This window comes from Eubalaena glacialis, chromosome 7 (assembly GCF_028564815.1).
Source record: "Eubalaena glacialis isolate mEubGla1 chromosome 7, mEubGla1.1.hap2.+ XY, whole genome shotgun sequence".
Taxonomy (NCBI): domain Eukaryota; kingdom Metazoa; phylum Chordata; class Mammalia; order Artiodactyla; family Balaenidae; genus Eubalaena; species Eubalaena glacialis.
Window position 1 is genome coordinate 10,563,878 of NC_083722.1, and position 18,218 is coordinate 10,582,095.

The 18,218-nt window shown below is 45.5% G+C and overlaps 1 long non-coding RNA gene across 1 annotated transcript; it reads right to left on the reverse strand.

Moving 5' to 3' along the window:
- Nucleotides 1–1,771: 1,771 nt before the first annotated feature.
- On the reverse strand, nt 1,772–17,948 carry LOC133094306 (uncharacterized). The gene is made up of 5 exons (XR_009701447.1): nt 17,879–17,948; nt 16,123–16,254; nt 13,921–13,999; nt 8,304–8,497; nt 1,772–1,860 (listed from the first exon to the last, which is right to left on the reverse strand). It is a non-coding gene; the product is annotated as an uncharacterized LOC133094306 (long non-coding RNA).
- Between the last annotated feature and the right edge of the window lie 270 nt (nt 17,949–18,218).

Here is an 18,218-nt window from a genome sequence, read left to right on the forward strand (position 1 = left end):
TAGGATTTTTTTGGAGGACCATGTCATATGAATTTCAACCCTAAACCCAGGTAAAGTGAATTCATCAGTAAGTCCAATTTATCCCCTATCTTAGGTCTGGTTTCCCCAGAAACAGACCCTGAGACGTGATCTGAGTGCAAGTAGTTTATTTTGGAGGTGATTTCAGGTAGCCCCAGTAGGGGAGGGTGGGATTAGACAAGAAAAGGAATTGGATAAGGTGCATTAATGAGGATGAGTTACCCTTGGACAACTGGGGCCCAATTCCACTAAGCTCCTCTGGGAGGTGGTATAGAATATACATTAGATTTGCTTGATGAGAGAGGTGTGGGAATTGGGGTATTTCTCTACCAACTTGCAGTCATCATTGGTTGAGGACTGCTCCCCCTGGGGCAGTAGCTCCCTACCTTCCAGCCATTCAGAGGGAGAGTGCTCCTGCAGCCAGCGAAAGTCCTCAGGCAGATAGTCTCACTCCTTTGTGCAAGAGGGAGTTTCCCTCTTAGGTTCCTCTCCATCCAGAAAACTCAAGTATTGATAGAACCTCCAACACGAACATGCTTCTTTGTCTCATCGTTAGTCTGTGCTCCTGTGATGACTAATTTTGTGTGCCAACTTGACTGGGCCCTGGGGGCCCAGCTATTTGGTCAAACATTATTCTGGGTGTGTTTCTGTGAGGGTGTTTTGGGATGAGATCAACATTTGAATCAGTGGACTGAGCAAAGTAGATTGCCCTCCCCAATGTGGGTGGGCCTCCTCCAATCAGTTGAAAACCTGAATAGAACAAAAAGGCTGACCCTTCTGCCAGTGAAAGGGAACTCTCTGTCTAACTGTTTTGTGTTTGGACATTGGTCTTTTCCTGCCTCCAGACTCAAACTGAAACTTGGCTCTTCCTGGGTCTAAGTCTGCCAGCTTTCAGACTGGAATTTATGCTATTGGCTTTCCTGAGCCTCCAGCTTGCCGACTACAGATCTTGGGACTTCTCAGCTGCCATCACCCTGTGAATTGATTCCTTATAATAAATCTCTCTCTCTCTCTCTCTCCCTCTGATTCTGTCTCTCTGGAGAACCCTGACTAATACAGCTCCCGTGATAGAAGCTGAACATGAGCCCCCTAATTTTGATTTATTTTCCCACCTGTAAGAGCTATGTTCTTTAAGTTATCTATGAAGTAAACACATTACAGAGACAGTTTTCCTCAGGGTCCAAGGTCAGTCCGATCATAAATCAAGAAAAGGATGTTCCTCCTTTGAGCACAGCTCTGGTTTTACTCTTTAGGAAGTCTAAGCTCCCCTCTTACTGTACAGAGAAGCAGTGGGCCCTCTGCTGTCCTCCAGATCCTGCAGGCAGGTTCAGAGAAGCATTTAAAAGTTTCTCTTTTTTGTCATTGTATCATGATGGTGCCCAATCTGATCATTTTGTTTTTTCCAGTTTTCCCATGGAGATCAGGGTGAGGAAGATTACCCAGTTTAAGCTATAATAAACGTGTGAAAAATGCAGGAGTTAGAGTTGTCTTAAATTAGGCCAACTCAGAGAGGACAGCCCTAATGAACTAAAATCAGGACTTCTTTAGAATTATAGAGCCATTGAGTTTGTTTCTTTTATGTAAAAATTGGAGCCAATCAGTGGCAGACTTATTTTAATCCATTTTTATTACAAATGAGCCATAAAATGTGAAAATAGATAAAGAGGTGTACGATGTTCAGCACTGGCGGGATGGAGCCAGAGGGGAGTAGCTGGAGAACAGCAGTGCGTGAACAGGCTGCCAGAGCCTTGCTTTCATCCAAGAGGTACGGGGAAATCAGGGCCAGGACAAGGTGAGAACCAAACCAAGAAATGGAGAAGAGGCCAGGAGACCACCTCCATGCTGCAGAAAAAGCAACGAAAGGAGGTGAGGGGAAGTCTGGAGGATTTTCCTTACCTGGAGGCCTGGGGACCGGGGGCTAGGGGCTGGGGTGTGATGGGCAGGTCAGTGTCCTGCCTGCCCTCCCCGTTGTCTGACATTGACTAATCCACTCATTCATTCAACAAATATTTATCAAGCACTTGTTCCTCGACAGGCCCTGGGGATACAACAGCGCACAAGACACTCCCTGCCCTCATGGGAAGGGGGAAGTTGGCCAATAAACAGACATGTGAAAATGCCAGCAGAGGCTGTGGAGAAACACAAACCAAGGTTAGAGGGATGGGGATGGGGTAGCCTGGGTGCATTTGCCATGCTTTGTGGAGAGTTCAGGAATGCGGGCTGACGATGCTTAGCAGAGACTTAGAGAAAAAAGGGAGCAGGCTCTCTAGACCTTTGTAGGAAGAGCGCTTCGGGCAGAAGCATTATGGACCTTAACTCCGAGACCTGGAAGGGCCCAGAATCTTATATTGGGCTCCAGCGTCTACACAATTGGCCTAGCTCACAAAGCATTGGTCATGGCCTCAACGATACCTGATTAGAATGAGATGCTCACCTTCTTTAAAACATTTTTTAAAAATTTTATTCTAAGGTTGGGATAGAAAAAATATTTGTAGCTTTCAAATTAATTGGCCCTGCAAATGGATTCAGGTGGAACGAGGCTGGCTGGGGCACTCAGAAAAGGCTTTCCTGACCAAGTGACATTTCAGATGAGACCTGAAGGATGAGGAAGAGTCAGCCAGGGGTGCAGGGAAGGGCTGAGTCGGCCATGCAGAGGGAACAGTGCGTCAAAGGTCCTGAGGAGGCCGGCTGATTTTGTTTTTTAAATTAATTTGTATTGGAGTATAGTTGCTTTACAATGTTGTGTTAGTTTCTACTGTACGGCAAAATGAATCAGCCATATATATACACATATCCCCTCCCTGTTGGACTTCCTTCCCATTTAGGTCACCATAGTGCATTAAGTAGAGTTCCCTGTGCTATACAGTAGGTTCTCATTAGTTATCTATTTTATACATAGTATCAATAATGTATATGTGTCAATCCTAATCTCCCAATTCTTCCCACCCCCCCCTTTTCCCCCTTGGTATCCATACATTTGTCCTCTACGTCTGTGTCTCTATTTCTGCTTTGCAAACAGGTTCGTCTATACCATTTTTCTAGATTCTACATATATGCGTTAATATACAATATTTGTTTTTCTCTTTCTGACTTACTACACTCTGTATGACAGTCTCTAGGTCCATCCATGTCTCCATAAATGACCAAATTTCATTCCTTTTTATGGCTGAGTAATAGTCCATTGTATATATGCACCACATCTTCTTTGTCCATTCCTCTGTGGATGGACATTTAGGTTGCTTCCATGACCCGGCTACTGTAAATAGTGCTGCTGTGAACATTGGGGTGCATGTATCTTTTTGAATTATGGTTTTCTCTGGGTATATCTGGCTGATTTTGAAGATCTCATTTCCAAGGTGATACTCTATAGCCTTGAGTCTCCAAGCACGGGTGGGGGGCACCATCTCCTTAATGTAAACCAAAGCTGTTAGCCCAGCCACGCTGCAGGCATTCTGGGGTGTCTTCTGTCCCCGTGCCCCAGGCTGCTATCCAGGTCCTGTTTGTATATTAGACTCTGGTCCTTGAATTTTTAACACCCCCCCACCCCCGTTATGGCTCCTAATGTGCATCTATCTCCCTTGGGTCCTGAGGGCAACTGGCCTTCTGGCCCTGAATTCCTGTTCTCTTGCTTCATTGCCAGGCTTGGCCAGGTTTATTCAGTGACATCTGGAAAATTACTTTCCTGCCCCGTGTTTTAGCTTTTTCAAACTACGTGCCATTCTATCATCTCACGATTGCACTGTGATCGCCTCGGTTGAAAAAAAAAAAGTTTAAGATCCATCCTTTGAAGAAAATATTATATAATTATATTTCCTTTCATACTAGATATTGGTGGGGAACTAAAAGTGTAATGAGAGGTGTACTCAGTTTTTGGGAAAACTGATACATGGACATTCTCATAATAGTTACATTTGGAAAGGATTTTCCACATTAAAAAATCACCCCTGTGCCCTCTAAATAATTTCCTGTGTAGTTAAAATAGGATCAAATTTTCCAAAAGCCTCAATTCATATCCAGCTTCTCAGCATCTGTAGGAAGATAGTCATGTACAAAGAGAGGCACATCTGTATTAGTCTTTCCTTGCTCCCGTCACTTATCACAGCAGGATTTGCTTGGCCCCCTCCTCCGCTCCTCTCCAAGCTTCAGGTGGGCCCCCTTTGTGCTCACCCACAGACTTCGCCCAGTCCAGACTCTGGAACTAGAGCTGTCCTTGGAAGACCCTAGGCTCATCAGCCTTCTCTTGACCCCAAACTCACTCCAGCTACTGACCCATTTCTTTGCTCTTCTTTCCAACAAAACTCTCAGAAGGTTGTTGATACCAGTTGTCTCCAATTCCTTTCCTCCCTTTATCTCTTGAACCCGTTTTAGTCAGTCTTTCATCCCACCACGGCCTTGAACTGCTCATGTCAAGGTCACCAGCCAAGTCTGATGGGTGCTGCGCAGTCCTCATCTTACTTGATCTCTCAGCAGCTGACTGTTCTCTCTGCTGTGAACCCCTTTCTTGGCTTGGCCTCTGGACCACCATTCTCTCAGGCTTCTCCCGCCGCCCTTGTCATTCTCTGCTGGTTCCTCCTCTTCTATGGATCCCCAACCAATGGAATATTCCAAGACTCAGTCCTAGGACTTCTCCTCTCCTCCTTCTGCATTCAGTCCCTAAGTGATATCTTTGGTCATGTGGCTTTAAATATATTGTGAAAACTACCGCATTCATATTTCAGTTGGGACCTCTCCTCTGAACTCCAGACTCATTTATCCAACTGCTGACTTGATGTTTCCACTTGGATATTACAAGATATCTCAAATTTAACATAGGCACAGCTAAGCTCTGATTCCACCTTGCAAATCCAGCTCTTTCTGCAGTGTGAATAATGGCCCCCCAAATATGTCCATGTCTTAATCCCTAGAATTATGAACATGTCACCTTACATAGCAAAAGGGACTTTGCAGATGTGATCAAGTTACGAATCTTGAGATGGTGAGATTATCCTGGATTATGTGGGTGGGGCTAATGTCATCACAAGAGTCCTATAAGATAGAGGCAGGAGGATCAGAGTTACAGAGAGACAAAGGAGATATGACAGCAGAACCAGAGGTTGGAATGATGTGCTTTGAAGATGGAGGAAAGGACCATGAGCAAAGGAAGGCAGGCAGCCTCTAGAATCTGGAAAAGGCAAAGAAATGTATTCTCCCCAAAGCCTCCAGAAGGAACATAACCCTCCCAACACCTTGACCTTAGACTTCTGATCTCAAGAACTGTAAGAGAGTAAATTTATGTTGTTTTAAGCCACTAAGTCTGTGGCAATTTGTTACAGCAGCAACAGGAAACTAATACATACAGGTTTCTCCATGCCAGTGAACGGTGGCTCCAGCCTCTCTAGTGTCCTAGACTCCAGAGGACAGTAGAGTTTTCTCTGTTTTTCCTCTCACTCACTCACACCCCACATCCAATCCATCAGCAAATGCTATTGGCTCTACCTTCAAAATATATCCAAAATCCAACAACTTTTCACAACCACCACCTACAGTACCATTTTGATCTAAACCATCGTAACCTCTTTATCGCAAGTATCTCTGAATGAGTCTTCCTAACCCTCCCCCCCCACCCCCTTTGCTCATCTACGGTCGATTCCACTTAGCTGCTAGAGCGAGCAGGTTAAAACATAAGCTAGAGCTTAGCATTACTTTCAAAAAACCTTCAATGGCTTCCCACCTCCAGTGGAATAAAAGTCCAAGTCTTCACCAAGCCCTACAAGGGCCTTCGCCACCTGGCCCCTGGACACCTCTCTGAGCTCGTTTTCTGTCACTGCTTCTTTGCCCACTCTGCTCCAATCACACCAGCATGCAGTGGATGGTGGGAGGGGCCACCCAGAACCTTCAAGAACTGAGGGCTTAGCGCTGGCTGACAGCCCACAGGCACTGAGGATGCCTCGGAGGAGGAGACACGGCCCCCCACCCCGTCCCGCCCCTTTCCCGTGGCAGCCACGGCTGATGGACACCAGGGTGCGAGGGCTCAGCCCCCTCTGCTCAACGTGGGGCAGCTCTGAAGGGTCATCCTATCTCCAGAACTCTCCGTTGGTGGTCTGAGGCGTTTGTTGAGACCATCACAGCTCTTCCTCTTCTTCTGCCCAGTCTTGCTTTCTTGCCCTCCCTTCCCTTCTACAGGCTGACCCCAAGAGCGTTCCCTAATAAACAACCTGTGTGCTAATCCCCAACTCAGACACTGTTCCCTGGGGAACCCGACCTGGGAAACCCATCTCTGCTATTCCTCCAACGCCACAAGTACCCTTTTGCCTCAGGGCTTTTGCAGTTACTGTTCCTTCTGCTTGTAAATCTCTTCTCCCAGATATTTGCACAGCCTGCTCCCTCACTGCTTTCAAGTCTCAGCTCACGTGTCCCATAGCGAGTGGCCCTTCCTGACTACCTTATGTAAAATAGCAGGCACCACCATCAACAAAATTTCTATCCCCCTTAGTTGGCTGAACTGTTTTCTATGTTATTTATCAGTATTTGTTAACTACTTGTTTATTTATTTTCTCTCTTTATACTCTACCTCCATAAGGGCAAGGACTTCATCTGTTTTGTTCATGGCTATTTCCGTGATAACTAGAATAGTGCCTGCCACACAGCAGGCCAGTGCTGGTCTCGCTCTGACCTGGTTCTAGTCATTGGCTGTTGTCATATTCCCTGTGGGTTTCCATCTTGAACCCTTTGATCCCTTGATTCTGAGTCAAGGACATAAGCCATGAAGCTCTTTTTTTTTGTCTAACTTTTTTTTAAAATTAATTAATTTATTTTTGGCTGAGTTGGGTCTTTGTTGCTGCGCGTGGGCTTTCTCTAGTTGCGGCGAGCGGGGGCTACTCTTCATTGTGGTGCGTGGGCTTCTCATTGCGGTGGCTTCTCTTGTTTCGGAGCACAGGCTCTAGGTGCGAGGCTTCAGTAGTTGTGGTGTGCGAGCTCAGTAGTTGTGGCTCGTGGGCTCTAGGGCGCAGGCTCAGTAGTTGTGGTGCACGGGCTTAGTTGCTCTGTGGCATGTGGGATCTTCCCGGACCAGAGCTCGAACCAGTGTCCCCTGCATTGGCAGGCGGATTATTAACCACTGTGCCAGCAGGGAAGTCCAGCCATGAAACCTTATATCCTCCATGACTAAGGGGCTGCCCTGTTACCTCCTCCTCAGTCTTTCTAGAGATTGCAATCCTGCCTCTATAGTGCAGTCTCTATATATTTGCTATTAGATTAGCAGGAATCCCACCTCTAACTCTCCAGATGCCATTGTATTATCAATGAGTGGACCCCCCCCCCCAAAAAAAAATCCAAGTTCTCATTCTCATCAATGCCCCATCCATGGTCTGGGCATCCTCCCTGAAAGCCATGTCCAAACTATAAGCACACCTTGATCTTCAGCCTCAAAGAGGCATTGGATGTCAGTGTCACTGCTATAGGAAAAGAAGTTTGCATTTGGACCAGGATGGCCTGGGTTTGCAGCACTCACTTCCCTGTGCTCCAGCTTCCGCCCTTGGACAGCAGTCAATGACGTCAGCCTTACAGAGTGGCTGTCAACAACACATGAAGACGTGAAAAACTCATGGAAGGGTCTGCCACATGGCTGGCAGTCAGCAAATTTCTCTCAACTGTACTGAAATCCTCTGAAACATCTGCCCCATTGTGTTCAATGGAGTAGCACAATGTTCCCAGCAGGGAACTTTCAGACCGGGTGGCTCTATGTGCAAAATAAAGTGTTTCCCAAGGGAACACGTTCAGCATTACATGAAATTCCATGATCATTTCAAACATATTGGAACAATACAACAATAACCTGTGCAGCAAAATTACGTTGTCAGCCAAGTATACGAGGTCCAGGCATTGTCTCGGGTACAGGAAAGCATGGCTTCAACCTCCAAAAGGTAGCCTTTAATGAACAGGTGACACTAAAGCACTATGAATAGATGGATTTCCCTCTGCCACCCTCACCTTTGCCAGATTGACTGGAAACATTTACCCCAACCCTTGCCAAATTCACAGAAGTTTTTCTAGTTCCCATTACTTTGCTACTCAAAAGGAAAGGAATAATCGCTTCCGCGGTAGGGTGTGGTATATTTAACAGAGTGCTGAAAGCAAGTTCAACACAAATGACCAATGTTGGCAGACTGCACAGTTCTTGAGTTATTTTTGTGATGGGCAATGTTTTTCTTTTTCATTCCATTTTCCTCCCTCCTGAGCTGGCTAATGATTTCCAGTGAACAGAACTGCATCCAGCACAATCCAGTTAGCCCACATTGAATACCTACCGTCCATGAGAGGTGCTGTGTTGACACTCTTTATTTTCATGGACTCCCAGTCTAGTGAGGCTGGAAAATGAAATGCAGTTGGGATGTTCATCTGTAATTTGTACTCTTGGTTTGGAAGTGGGTCATCCGTTCAGCACAGAGAATATGAACATACACAATAAGGTTACCACAACTTCTGAAGTCAGAGCCATCATCTGTTGGGGAATCAAAACATGTGTAGACACATTATGAAAGTGTTTATGAAAGTGTTCATTCTTCTACATGACCAGGTGTGGAGTTCCCCTGTCCAACCTGGATGAGCCATTTTATGTTGGCTTGACAGACCTCAGGCATCATGTATATTTTCACTCCCAGCAGTCAGTGGGCTGTTACGTTCACCACGGGCTGCGTGTTCTTTGTGATACTGTCAGGAAGAATGTGTTTAAAGCCATTATTGATTACTATTGAATCTGACAGACATGGTATCTCCACTCAACACCCTTTATCCATCCCAATGGACAGGGGTGAGGAAAGTATCCTTGAAGATGTGTCATGTGCACCCAAGAAGGCAGACAGATTCCACCTTCAATATTCAGCCCATGATTGTTCAGAGATTCCCAAATTCTTCCCGGGGAGCTGAGTACAGGAGTCAAAGGGAACATGTGAGTCAGTGAATATTTTCCAAAAGAAGCCTTGGCACTGAATCTCCAGATTTCATTTTTAAAAAGTATTACACGCTCATGGTAAAAAAAAATTAAATAATACACAGTGAAGAGTGAGTCTCCCTCAGCCACTGACCCCCTAGTTCTCTCCCCCAGAGGCAGCTACTCTTACCACTTCTTCACGTGTCCTTCCAGGCAGAGTCTATGCATATAAGAGGAGCTTTGATTTCTGAAATGCAGTTTTATACGTCAGCTGAAGTGGTGCATAAGACGCCTTTCCCAAATAACTCTCCATGGTAACATAACTTTGGAACACACACAACACACACTCGCACGGACATACACAAGCACACACACGGTCATTCTCTTAAGCATAAGATGGAGGGGAAATGATGCAACAGAAAGTGACTAGAAAATATATTACAGTAAACTGCAGTGGTTAGTGACTCTCAGATGGTTCCAGACAGCTTTTTATACAGAAATAGCTCAGTGAGAAAACTCCAGCCTACTCAGACCACAGAACAAATCCCAGGAACTTGCTTTTATGCGACCTTCCCTGTGAAGTTCAAGTCTAAACACATCAGAGCTTGGCAGGGCTGCAGGGGTACACTAGCTGACAGACGAAACATTCCAGTTCCTCAGGTTCCCCTTGCTTCTTCCCTCTGAACCTGTAGATTCTTCTAGATTGCACCTGTTCCCCCCACCCCCTGACTCCCAACAACACGCAGAAACGGAGAGCCCCTCAAGTTTCTCTGGGTCATGCAGTTGAATAAAAACCCAACTCACTCTCATGCTCTGAAGGAAAGGGGGAAAACAACCTGGTAAGTAGAAAGTTAAGATATATAGGTACATGTTTGGCAGAAATAAGAAAAATTGTTCTATCTACCAGACTATTCTGGAGCTAAGTGATGGGAAGTGTTGTTCAAATTGGGAAGATGTATTTGTCTTCCGAGTGGAGGTGCCTGACTGGGAATGATACAGAGTAACTGTATAAGCTGTTGTTCCAGAGACTTTCTGTAACTGAAATGTGAATAAGGACATCGGTGGACTAGCTTTTACCGAAGTACTAAACAGAATAAAAGAGCTGTCATAGGGCTTCCCTGGTGGCTCAGTGGTAAAGAATCCGCCTGCCAATGCAGGGGACAGGGGTTCGAGTCCTGGTCCAGGAAGATCCCACATGCCGCGGAGCAACTAAGCCCGTGCGCCACAACTACTGAGCCTGTGCTGCGTTCTAGAGCCCGTGAGCCACAACTACTGAAGCCTGCGTGCCTAGAGCCAATGCTCCACAACAAGAGAAGCCACTGCAATGAGAAGCCTGCGCACCACAACGAAGACCCAACACAGCCAAAAATGAAATAAATAAAAATTAAAAAAAAAAAACTTTATATTAAAAAAAAAAAGAGCTGTCATAATTACCAGTAAAATCAGCCAGTCTGTAGGAGCCTCATCAAAAGCCAACATTCTAGTATAGGAGCCATGTGGAAGCCAACAGAAAAGGTACCTTTCCTCTGTATCGTGGAAATACTTGGGAGTGCAGGGTCTTACTCCTGGTTAAGGAAATAGTTACTTGTGGGTATGGTTTTGGGGGACCCTGGAAAGATCACTCGCTGAGAAAATATTACCTCACCTGCTGGCTAGCACCTGAAAATCCTTTGCTAGTTGAGAAAGCCTTAAATTCCTAAATTAACAGAGCAATTGTAACAAGCAAAGTCCCCTGAAAAGAACAGCAATCATAATAATACTCATTTCCTGAGCACTGACTTATGGTAAGTGCTTCACTTACATTCATATTCAGGACTTTACATGAATGATCTCCTTTAATCCCTGGGGTATCTGGTCCCTGAGATGGCCCCTCAATGACCCTTGCCTCTGCACATTCACGCCCTTGTGCAGTGCCCTTCCCTTGAATCTGGACTGGCCCTGTGACTCACATGTAACTAGTAGAATAGGGCAGAAGTGACACTCTGTGGCTTCCAAGCCTAGATTAGGAGAAGTCTTACAGATTCTGCCTCAGTCTCTTGGGACGGTCACTCTGGGGAAAGTCAATCATCATGTGAGAAATCCAATTCTTGGTGAGGAGGGGGGATAAATTAGGAGTTTGGGATTAACATACACACACTATTATATATAAAATAGGTAAAGAACAAGGACCTACTGTATAGCACAGGGAACTCCATTCAATATCTTGTAATAACCTATAATGGAAAAGAATCTGAAAAAGAACATATATATATATATATATGTATATATATAAAACCGAATCACTGCTGTACACTTCAAACTAACACAACATTGTAAATAATCTATACTTCAGTTAAAAAAAAAAAAGAAATTCAATTATGCTAAAACTGCCATGTTGTGAGGAAGCCCAAGCGAACCATGTGGGGTGGCTGAATGGAGAAAGAGATGCCCAGCCAGTCCTCAGCTATTCCAGCCACCCCACACCAGGTACCAGGCATGTGAATGAAGAAGCCATCTTGGGCATCCAGCTCAAAGTAGCCATTGGGTGATTCCAGCCCCAACCAACATCTGACTACAACTACATGTGAGACCCTAAGTGACAATTGCCCAGCTGAGCCCAGCCAATCCATAGAACTAGTAGAAATAGTAATAAATTGGTGTTTTAAACCACTACGTTTTGGAGCATTTTGTTACACAGCAATAGATTACTGTAACAATCTCCCCATTTACTCCACAAGATTTTGAATATCACAGTTAACTCTGCAACATCCATTTTGCTCTTTCTTCACTGTGCAATTTGAAGAACTGACCCCAGTCCGGGGGTAGCCCTGATTAGTCTATGTTAGTGGTTCTCAAAGAGAGGTCCAGCAGCTACAGTGTTATCTCAGAACTTGTCAGAAAGGCAAATTCTCAGGCTCTTCTCTGGACCTATTGAATCAGAAACTCTGGCACTGAGTTTCTGTGGTTTAATAAATCCTTCAGGTAATTCTGATGATGCTCTAGTTTGAGAACCACTGGTCTGTATACCAATCATGGTAATCATGTCCCTATCTTGCTGGTAATTGGTTTAAGAACCCAGGCCTAAGCCAATCAGCACATAGCATTCCCTTGGTATCAGTTATCAGTTCTTGGTCGAGGGCATTGCCCTCTCTGTCCCGCTGGCAGCCACCCTGATTGTGAAAGAAGCCAGTCTTAAGATGCAGCTGACACTGAGGATGGAAGGCAGAGATGCAGAAGAAACCTGGGCCCCTGACACCAGGGTTCAGTCAGCCTGTCCCATCTTTGAACTTCCGATTATGTGGGTCAATATGTCTCCTTTTGGTTAAACCTACTTGAGTTTGCTTTTTGGCTACTTGCAGCTGAAAGCACACTACCAGGTACGGTGAGTGTTATGACCTGTATTGTACATAGGAGAGGTCAGGCAATTTGCAATAGTTTAGACAACTAGGAAGCAGAAGAGTGTGGATTTGAACCCAGGTCTCCTTGGTTTTTGTCAAAGCCCACCCTTATAATGAAGCCATGAAAGGGTGAGATTTGCACTTTTCCTGAGAGTAGAGGGTTTGGGGTTTGGTTTTGGTGGGTTAGGGTCTTGAGAATACATGAAGGGAGTGGGCGTCTGACAGAAGAATGGAGACCATGGGATGAGGAGAAGGCCCAGAGAGCAGAGAGGGAGATGCATAAAAGACAGTTCCTGCTGAATTCTATTCAGGGCTGGCCTGTGCTCTGGTATTTCTTCATGTCCCTAAGTTGGATGATGCCCTTTCTCTTCTCCTTTCTTCCCAAACAGACTGACATATCATGTTGTTTTGCAAGAAAGAGCCTGGAAGACTGTAAAGCGAGTGTTCCTTTGAGGAGCAGGCTGATTCGTCCAAGTAGTTCTATAAACTGCAGCCGCCCACATCATGCTACTCCAGAGACAGTTTATAATCACAAAAGGAACAATCTGCAGGATTCTAGTTGTCAATGCTGCTAAAACATAGCAGCGGCAGACCTTTGCAAAGACACATGAGCCATGACATGAATTCAGGATTTTTATAACCTTGGGGATCCCTGGGCCCCGTGCCCCCTCAGTGGATGCCAACATTTGAGGGGGGCTCTCACCTCTAGCCCACCACCCCGTCCACTCCCACTGTACTCCTGCCTGCTTTGGTCCCCCTCAGACAGTGAGGAGGCTAATTTTAACCTGTAATCTGAAGCCCAGTACAGAGCAGTCCGGAGGTACCAGGGTGGCACAGCTACAGGACACTTTCAGGCAAAATATGAAACAAGGCTTCAGAGGAACAAGGCAAACAAGAAGGTGACAACTCTCCAACAAACATCCGAGTTGACAATAAGGGCGGATCATCCTTGATAAAAATTCTGATGGAGGACTTTGTCCTCTAACTGGTGTCCTTTCCCAGTGCCAAAATAATGCCCTGCACACACAGAGTCTTTGGTAAATGCTTGCTGCTTCCCAGAGCAATCTGTTTCAAATTAGGAGAAAGTCCTCCATCAGAATTTTTACACCAGTTAGAGGACAGTTCTTCCAAAGATGTTTGGAAGCAACTATAAAACATGTCAACATGTGGAAAATACACTCAATTCTGTGCTAACACAAATTGTTTCTAGGTAGTGGGTACTTATGTATTGATATATAAACTAACTGAATCCTCACGATGACCCTGTGAAGTAGGTTCTGTTATTATCCCTTTTTACTGAGAAGGAAACTGAGGCACTCACTTAAGTCATTTGCCCAAGGTCACACAGGATTCAAACCGCAGCAGCCTGGCTCTGGAGGCCACGTTCCTAACCAAGCCACAGGGAGGAACACAGACAGCAGTGGAGTTGATCCAGGCAGCTTCTTGGAGGCGTTAAGTTTTAACAAATGATAGAGATTCAGGGCAATGTTGGCGGTAAATGAGAATGAGTTAGAGTTGAAAAAAGAAGAAAAAGGCTCCCCTTTTTGCTATCCTATGTTACTTTTATTGTTTGTAATGGGCATTCTTTAATGGAAGGTCTCTTCCTTAAACACTTACATTTTATCGTTCCATGAGTCCTGGGTCCTGGGGTGCCCGCATTCCAAGACTGAAGTGCTTTAGAACCAGAGTTACGGGTCTGGAAAGGACAATAAAAGCACCAGGTTCACCCTCTTTATTTTACGGACAAAGAAACTAAAGCTCAAAGCGATTCTGCGGTGCCCAGACCAGCACGCCCAGCCTCCTGGCTCTCCGTGGAGGTCCTCACACCCTCCCTCACAGGACCGCCTGGATGCCGCTGCCCGAGACAGGAGGACGAGGGGGGGAGGGGAGGGGGGAGGGGAGGGGGAGGGGGAGGGGAGGGGGAGGGGGAGGGGAGGGGGAGGAGGATGGGCATCTCTCGGAGGAAACCGGAGCCTAAGAAGCCGGTTCACAGCTGGGGAATTGTGAAACACAGTTACCTGCCTACCCAGGCCTGGGTGAGCCCGAGTTGGGGGCGTGGGGATGGATCACCGAGGTCCAGTCAGAGTGGGGAGATGGGGGTCCCGGGATGGCTGACCTTTGGGCTTCGCTGCCTTTTATAGCGCCCCCTTCTGGCCCCATGCTGACTCGCTCCCTAGAAGAGGCCTCTGGGGTCAGGATGGGCCGCCTCTGTCCCCTCGCGCCCCACCCTGGCTGCCACACGCATCTTGCTGGCCACTGGGGATGAGAGCGGAGCAAGTCCCGACTCTGCCCCGGGGCGGGTGGCGGGGGGGGGGGGGGGCCTACAGTGTCTTTGGAGAGACAAACGCATAAATGGAGGAGTTCTGATTCTGTCCCTGTGCTGACCAGGAGTCGACTCTGCCCCTCATAAAACGTTGCAAACATAAGGTGGACAACTAGGTTATGTCATTTAGTCCTCACTGAACCCTAATAAAAAGTAATTTAGGATTTAACAGCGACCAAAGCATCATCTCCGGAGACTAGTCAGGAGTGATGGGGCCACAGGAGGAGCTGGCCCCTCAGATCCCAGCCTGGGTCCCCGGTCACTGCTGTGTGACCCGCGCAGTCGAAGGTACAATTCTCAGGCTTCAGTGCTTCATCTGTAAACTGGAGGTGTAGAGTGGACATTTTTTTTTTTTTAAACAGCTTTATTGAGATAGAGTTCAACGTATAATTTACCCATTTAAAATGTGCCATTCAGTGGTTCTCATTACATTCACCAAGTTGTACAACCATCACCCAAATTGGTTTTTAGAATATTTTCATCACTCCAAAAAGAAACCCTGTAGAAATAGTAGAATTAGCTTTCACTCTCCATTTTCCCACACCCCCCAGCCCCAGGCAACTATCAGTCCCCTTTCTGTCTCTGTGGATTTGCCTATTCTTGTGCAGTTGTGTATGTGTGTGTATAGTATATATTATATACAAACATTTGGGGTGAAAGCATGGTGTGCCCTGTGTGTCTATTCTTTTGCAGTTGTGTGTGTGTGTGTGTGTATATTATATACAAACATCTGGGGTGAAAGCATGGTGTACCCTGTGTGCCTACTCTTCCTCCCACCTCCTTGAGATCTAAAGTCTTGCTTTGCTTGAGAAGAGGACGAGACACAAGGTTTCCATGGAAAGCTGAGAGGAGGCAAGAAAGGTTTTATACAAATAAAGCAGAATCTGGAAGGGATGTGAACATTCCCAAGGGCATGGTCGGGATTTGGGCAGCCCAGCTTCCTGGGAAACTTGAAAAGCGGCTGAAATTTTTGAAAAGTGCTGCAGATGGTTGACTTGGTTGATTAAGAATGAAATATCCTAGTTAATGATCGTGTCACAGAAAGAAGGGTGCAGAACTAAACAGTAAGGAATTAGTTAAGGCCTAAACTTTAGATGAATCTAAGGCTTGGACAGTGGGCTCCATGCCAATACCAATCCTTTTATAGAAAGACCTCCACAGAAAAATGTGAATAGTCACAATCACCCTGGGATTTATATGAAGGGCTGCTGTGGTATAACACTTATGTCCACTAGGTCCTCTATATTCCTCTAATACCTACTGCAATCTATACACTAGCCATTCAGAGGATTATGTTCTTTTGCTGGGATACTGCATCGTCTGTGTCGGTGCTCTGAGGTGGCTGCTAGGGAGCATGCTAAGGGAAATGGACTTGTTTGGGTGGTGGTGTAAGTAGGATTCCAGTTATTACACATGGACTACATTATGTTTCCATGCATGTATGGTTTTATAGTTTACAAAACGTGTTCACATGTTTGGCCTCACTTGATCCTTACCAAGTGCTCTCAGTTGGGTAGGGTCTCTATTCTTTGGAGTCAGAATCCTTGGGTTTGAATCTGGAGTCACCACTTGGTAGCTGGGTACTCTCGGGCAAGTTATTTCAACTCTCTCTGCCTTGATTTCCTCATCTGTAAAATAGAGATCATTATAGTACGCACTTCCTAGGGATGCAATGAAGATTTAGTGAGCATGTAAAGGCTTTAGAACTGTGGCTGTTAAGACAGTAAACAAATGCTCTATAATTATTCCCATTATCATTATTATTGTTGTTATTTTAGAAATATGGCACTAAGGATTGGCAAGGTTAAATGGCTTCCCAAGAGTGAAGCAAGTGGTAAGGCTGGTAAGGGGCTAAGCCCAGGACTCCTGACTCATCATATTAGTGGTTGTGAAACTATCTGCCTGTAAAAACTGGTCTTTAGCAACCAGACCAAGATACTGTGCTGTCCAAACAAAATAATCATGGTTTTATTAATTGGCAGGAAGAAGTTAATAGACTTTTCTCCATCTTTCACTTTTTCTTTTAGAGTTTTCTTAAACTTTGTGGACTTGCTACTGATTTGCCTCCTACCACTTGCTGGTGTTCATAGCCAAGCAAAGGCATTCACATAAATATTAATGCAGAAAACCCAGATCTCACTGGCCATGCTTGGTTCAACAGCTACATTCTTTCTCCATGAACCCCTGACCTTTTGATTTAATTGCATACATGCATCAGAAGCAGACTTTCTGCAGGTACACCTCTCCTGTGTTGTAGGAAGCAATTAGATACGTCAGTAATTTGCAGCATTTCACAAAGAACATATTGTTCAGTAGAGAACATGATGCCTTCTAGGTCCACCCACCCTGAACAAGCCTGAGGGCCACCGACTGTGCCCCAGACATCCCTTCCCGACCTCGAATTCTACCCAATGTAGACTTACTTTTTGCACTTCCTGCAACCACTCGAATTTCAGATCAAGCTAGTCGTATAGCTCTGTTTAGTCTGTAGCCTGTGTTTTATTTTCATGAACATCGTAAACAACACTGTTAAATGCCAACCAACAACCATTTCCAGACTCCTTCTTCCTTGCCCACCTCCTACCAGAGGGGCTGAAAAAGCTAAACATTCCCTTTTGCAACCTGTCTTGCTACCATGTGACCTAGTCCTGGCCTATGAGACGTGAGGACTTCTGTGGGAAGGGTGGAAGATCTTTCTCCCCGATTAAAAAGAGACAGACATATGAGAAGAGCCCTTTTGTGCATCTCTCCCTTTTTGCTTTGGATGCTGCTGTGCAAGGATGTGATGCCTGGAGCTGTGGCAGCCACGTTGTGATCAGGCAATCCCAAGGGTGAAGTTGGGAGCTAACACACAGAGGAAGGTAAGAGTGGAAAGATGAAGGGTTAAGCTGCCAACCAATCCTGAGACTCACCTATTTCTACACTTTAGTAATAAAAGTCATGAGGTATAAGTCACTGTTAGTTTTATGTTACTTGCAGTTGAAAGCATCCAACTGATACAAATGTAAAAAAAAAAAAAATCTAAGTGCTCTCATGGGTTCACTGAACATCTTGATTCCCCCAGGCTTCCATCATCTTTTCCCCACAAAGTCTTACCACTGAGGTTTTCAAGACAGCAATTCTTGAGGTTTGAGAGAGGCACTGCCTGTTACAGTGCCTCTTGGAAGGCTGCGAGGTTCATGCAAACCATAAACTAGTATAAAAGTAAAAGAGAACTAGTGAAAAATACTTCTGTGCTAGGTAGACACTGACTTCCATGCTGAGGACAAGAGGCCGCTAACCAGTTGTTTTTCTCCTGCGGGAATGTGGATTGTGGAGTCCGAGTCTGAGACGGCCGAGGAGGAAAGTTTTTTAAAAACTTTTCCTGAAGGACAGTAAGTGCGGAAACAACACGCTGAGCTGAAGCTGTGAGTGCAGCTCCCGGGCTTTTTAATAAGCTGACTTGAAACTTCAGAATCATGCACAACGGATCCGGGTTTACTGAAGCATAGATTGCATGCAAAAAAAAAAAAAAAAAGATTAAACTGAAAGGAATAGTTAGGACCTTGTAAAATGTGAGCATGTATCAACTTCTTACTCCTGCGTGTTGGCC